General features: G+C 41.2%; 1 pseudogene; it reads right to left on the bottom strand.

The window, feature by feature from the left end:
• Positions 1–1464: 1464 nt before the first annotated feature.
• On the bottom strand, positions 1465–3240 carry LOC110287950 (armadillo repeat-containing X-linked protein 5-like; annotated as a pseudogene).
• Between the last annotated feature and the right edge of the window lie 2310 nt (positions 3241–5550).

Below are 5550 nucleotides of genomic sequence, written 5' to 3'. Positions count from 1 at the left end.
AGGCTGCATACTGAGATGCTGTTTCAAAAGAAAACTAATATAAAGGGCCCTTGCTGCTCTTGCAGATGGCCAGAGTTGATTTCTTAGCACTAGAGTTTGGCAGTTCACATGTTCCTTAATGCCAGATCCAAGCTTTCCAACTACCTCTTATGGAATCTGAGTACCTGTACCTTACATACATACAGAGACACACAAAAATACATACAAATAAAACTGAGTCTTAAAATTGTTTCTCCATGTATATCCACATCTATCTATCTATCTATCTATCTATCTATCTATCTATCTATCTACATATATATCTGTGCAACTGCATCTTTCTGTATTTCAAATATATAAAAAAATAGATATTTAATTCATCTTATGAGATATAGAATGAGAGAAAGAGTTGTGGTATAGAAATCATATAGGTTTAAAACAGAGATAACAGGTGAGGAGATAGCTGGGATGTAGTTCAGTTAGTATAGGGCTTTGTCCAATACACAGCAAGCCCTGAATTTCATCTCCAGATAGCATAAACCAGATGTGGTATCAGGCTCCATTGACCTCATTTAACCAAAACAAAACCATTGGAGCTGGGGAGATAACTCAGTGAAAAAGAGCACTTGCTGTTCTTTGAGGTTTGAGGTTTGTTCTGACAACCAGAGAAATTCCCAAAGAGTGCTGTGTAATCCTAGATCCTATTGTGAATAATTCCTGAAAGAAAAATGTACCCTGGGAGATTAATAGTGACACTGGAAATTGGAGATCAGAAAAATAGTTGCTTTCAGAAAAATTGGTAATGTTTTCTGTTTGTGCAACATCATATATGACAAGAACAGCCTATGATAAAAGTCTTAGGGCTGGAGAGATGGCTCAGGAGTTAAGAGCACTGACTGCTCTTCCAGAGGTCCTGAGTTCAATTCCCAGCAACCACATGGTGGCTCAAAACCATCTGTAATGGGATCTCATGCCCTCTTCTGGTATGTCTGAAGAGAGCAATGGTGTACTAATACACATAAAATAAATACATAACAGGCTTATTTTGGCTCACAGTTGGAAAGAACTGTTTGTCATAGGTGGGGAGACAAGATGATTTAGTATAGGCTTAAATTTTTCTCAACCTGGCTTTTAATAATATTTCCTAAATGCTTTAACCACCTTTCTTTTTTTTCATTGTGTTTAGCATGCAACTTTATTAAAAACATGTAAATGGGATATGAAAATACACTATATTAATATAATGCACAGAAATATAGCTTATTTAGAACGAATAGGTTCAGTACTGGGTTACATTACAGAAATACCAAAATACCTTAATTTATATTATATAGCACAATAAAAACCAGCAAGTATTCAATCTTTCAAGATGGCTAGCATCCTCAACACAGAGAGCATAAGTTATCAAATTTATAATTATAATAAGCATTCGATTTATATTGAAAAGACAAAAATGTTCAAGGCTTTGTGAGAATATACAGCTACTTAGAGCTTGAGTATTAATCGGATAACTTTATCTCTCACATCAGGGTCACTGTGGTCTGTTAAGTCTTGGAGTTTCTAGTCAAACTCTTTTGCCTCCCGGAATATGGAAATAAGTTCAGATTTAGTGAACATTTCCTTAGTAAATAGTTTTGCCCTATTTTTGAATTGGAAATTTATATTCTCAAATATTTCAATGATATGAAGAATATTAGCTTTTGACTCATTCTTGTGAAACAGAGCAACCAGTGAGGATATTACTTCAGCACTGATCAGTTCTCTTGTATTCGCTTGATTTTTTTGACAAAGACAAAAGGACCCTTAAAATCTGAAACTTGATTTTGACACTTCCTTTGTTTAACAGTGAGATGAAATAGCGAACATAATAGATAACCACGTGGTGACAATCAAATTTCACACTCAAGCTCACTAACAGCTTTAGCTCCTCCACTTGCACAGAGCAGTTCAAAGGACAACAGAGTATGTCCCTACAAACTTTATTTACATGTGCTTCGGTTTCTTTCCCTTCTTCGGGGGCGTCGGGGTCGGCATTTATATTTAAAGTTCTAGGGCATTTCTTAGCATTTGGGTTACTGACAAAATTCTCAATCATAACAGTAATACCAGCATCATGAACAATATCTTGAGTAAATGGGTAAGCAGAACTGATCCCCATTATCATTGTAGCTATCTCATGAATAAACGAATCCCTAGTTAACTTAAGTAGGGCAACAGGTTTATCAAACTCAACAGGCTCTAAACTAAAGGTACAGGATTTACAGCAGCAGGTATTTGGATTGGGTCCATACTTTTCTTTGTCCAGGATTTGGTTTTTTAAGTCAGCTAAAGTCTGGAAGTAAGGTCCACCATAAGGTGGGATCTTGGTCAAAGGTCGAATACCCAGGGGAGTTTCAATTAAGGTTGCAACCAGAGTCCAGTTCCCATCTGGAGGTAAAGATGGCTGCGATTCCTCAATGGGGACCAGGACAATAAACCTGCCCCTTAACCATGCTGCAGCCTTTTTTTTTTTAAGCATAGTCGAATGTATCTGGGGGTTCCGATTCTTCCTCAACCTTTGGTGGGGGCTGATAAACTCGAAGAAGATTTTCTTCTTTACGCCAGAACCAGGACCCTACACTAGGCTCTTCTCCAGTCCAAAACCAGGAGCACACATAATCTTCATCCTCATCAGTGGTGTTGATGACAATACTAGCTTTGTCCCCAGCCCTGGATTTGACACAAACCTCTTTCTTTATCTCAGGCTTGTGCTTAATACTGCGCTTATCAGTAGCCTTGACAGAGCCCTTGACAGATGCCTCAATTCCAGTGTCAACCTTGACTTCAGACTTGGTTACAGTAATGACTACAGACGTAGGCAGAGCATCTGACTTGGTGTGAGGCACTAAAGCAGGCTCTGCCAGGAGTTCTGTCTTAGCCTGAGCCATGACTCTAGCATTAGTCTTATCTTTCTTTCTTTCTTTCTTTTTTTTTTTTTTTTTTTTTTTTTTAGTTTCCAGGTCACAGTCTTGGGCTCAGTGGAAATGGCTGGCTGTGTCCTGGTCACTGCTTCATCCCTAGCCTCAGCCTGGTTCCCCCATTCTTCTTTTGGTTCTGCCTTAACCGCTTTAGTGGTCTGATTCTTGGCTTTTCCTTTAGCATTGGCAGAGCTATTGGTTCCAGGTTTTGAGGAAGCCCCCGACTCTTCTCTAGCTTTCCTTTTAGTTTTAGAGCCAAACATAGTTCGAGAGAAAGGCAAAGCTAAATATGCCCCTGTCTCAGCCTTGCCCGAAAGTCAGCCCCAAGTAGGTGTTTTCATATAAAGTCCAGTAGTCATTCAGCCCCCTTTCCAACTACAGTTTCTGCCAATCGTATAGACAGAATGCTTAGGAAGCTCACTCAAGATAAAGGATAGCTGTGCTTTGGCACAGGCCTGTGGAGGGTGGTGGTCTTCAGCCACTCCAAGGCCATCAGATCTGTCACTGAAGTTGGACCTGCGCTCTTGCCAAGGAATTGTCTCCTCCTTTCTCTGTTTCCACTGGCGACAAGCCCTGCAGCAGATCTGGCAAACCTGTTCTGCTTGAATCCAAGGCTGTTTTCTTTTGTGCGTTCTCTCCAGCAGTGCCTTCCCACACAGAAAGGAGGCAGGCAAACACCATAGGCAGTCCACCGCAGGGAGCAGAGACAATGGCTGCGACTGTATTTAGGAGCTTGCCAGGAGCTTGGGTTGTAGGACAAGATGAAGGGCCATGACTAGCAAATTACTGTCACCTTTCCGTACCCACTCCTTTCTCCGGTCCCTCATAAAGCGACTACATAGCTACCTACATCCGCCAGGAGCCTTTAACTGCCTTTCTATCCCACCATTCACCAGAGGTAGTGTGAAAAAGGGATATTAGGATTCAGGCAAAGTGGACTGGTTAGAAATTGTTCTTTGGAGTAAATCCCATTTGCATTGTCAGATTAGCAATTCAGTTAACAAGTCAACAACAGAAGCTCAATACACTTACAAATACTTCAGCAATCTATAAACAGGTCAGTTTGGTAGGTTCCAGATACGAAACACCAATCAGCAGTGGTGGCACACCTTGCAGGAACAGCCAGGACTCAGCCAAATTGACATGAGTCAGCAGGAGAGATTTGGAAAACCAGGAACACTAGAAGCTCTCACCTGTGCCTTTCTCAACAAATCGAAGATCAAGACGTGTGGCAAAGCTAGTTCTACAGGCAAGTCTCTCTCACAGTCCACTGAATTCTATTTATACTCCCCGCAACCATCAGGGGTCTTGCTCATGAGTCTGTCTTTGCATAACTCCATGTTAGTCTTTACCAGCTGACATCACTCTGCCAATCAACTGGAGTCCGAGGATACAACAAGAAGCTGCCAGCACACCATCAGGAGTTTTTGGTGCGTGGCTCTTTATAGAGTCCTGACGGACGAAAGGAGCTCTACAACATGTGTAAGATGAATCAATATATGCCGGGAATGAGTGAAGAATCCTCCATCACGAGTCCTTTCATATGTTCACTCTAGCAAAACACCCTTTCTCCTGTGTCTGCTTTAGCAAAATGTTCCTTCACGTGTCTGCTTTAGCAAACCATATTTTTAATATTATCTGCTCCAGAAAAGCATTCCTTCATGTGTTTATCCTACCAAAGCAGCATCTGCCAACACAAGAATTTTCCAAAGAATCCCTAAGTTTCCACTTCAGTATAGCATCTTTGTGGCAGCAGGATATGAGGCTGCTGGCTCTGGTCTCAGCCAATCAGGAGACTGAGAACCAGGAATGCAGAGCTCACCTGGCTCCTCCCTCCCCTCTTGTATTTAGTCTATGGCTACAATCTAAGATTATAGTGCCACCTTCCTTTAGTTAAATCTGTCATCAAATGCCTTTGAAGGCATGCCCAAAGGTTTGTCTTTTACATGACCCTAAATCCACTCACCATGACTATGGAGATTAACCATTCCAGATAGTCTATGAGAAACAAGAGCAGCTATGGTTGATTGATTGATTGATTGATTGATATATTGATAGATAGATTGATTGATTTGTGACTTGCTCAGAAGAGGATAAAAGGGACCTAAAGGAAGGACTTCAGCTATGATAGAGTCCAACCAAAACCTGTTCACAGCAGGCCACTCCTGAGTGAATCTGCTGTTTGTTGGAGTTGCTGTGCACTGCAGACACTGGGTGCTGCAGCTGCTTCTGGTGCTAAGGGAGCAGATGCTGGAGGCTCATTTTGCAAGCACCTGGCTAGGAGCCTACAAGACACAGAAATGCCATGCTTTCCCTTCATGGTGCTCTACTGCCATCTACTGGACAAGCTTCAGAGTCAGCTGGCAAAGAACAGATCACTAAGAGCTCAGGATCATTTCTGAAGCTTAGATGCAGTATAAATAATTTCTCGCACAACAGGAGCAGTACCCGGACTTTTTTTCCTATTTATTTATTTATTTATTTATTTATTTATTTATTTATTTATTTATTGAATGTATATGAGTACACCATTGCTCTCTTCATACACACCAGAAGAGGGCATCAGATCCCATTACAGATGGTTGTGAGCCACCATGTAGCTGCTGGGAATTGA

This window comes from Mus caroli, unplaced genomic scaffold, assembly GCF_978045245.1.
Source record: "Mus caroli unplaced genomic scaffold, Mus_caroli_1 scaffold_18, whole genome shotgun sequence".
Classification (NCBI taxonomy): Eukaryota; Metazoa; Chordata; class Mammalia; order Rodentia; family Muridae; genus Mus; species Mus caroli.
This window is presented reverse-complemented; position numbering and strand designations above follow the sequence as displayed.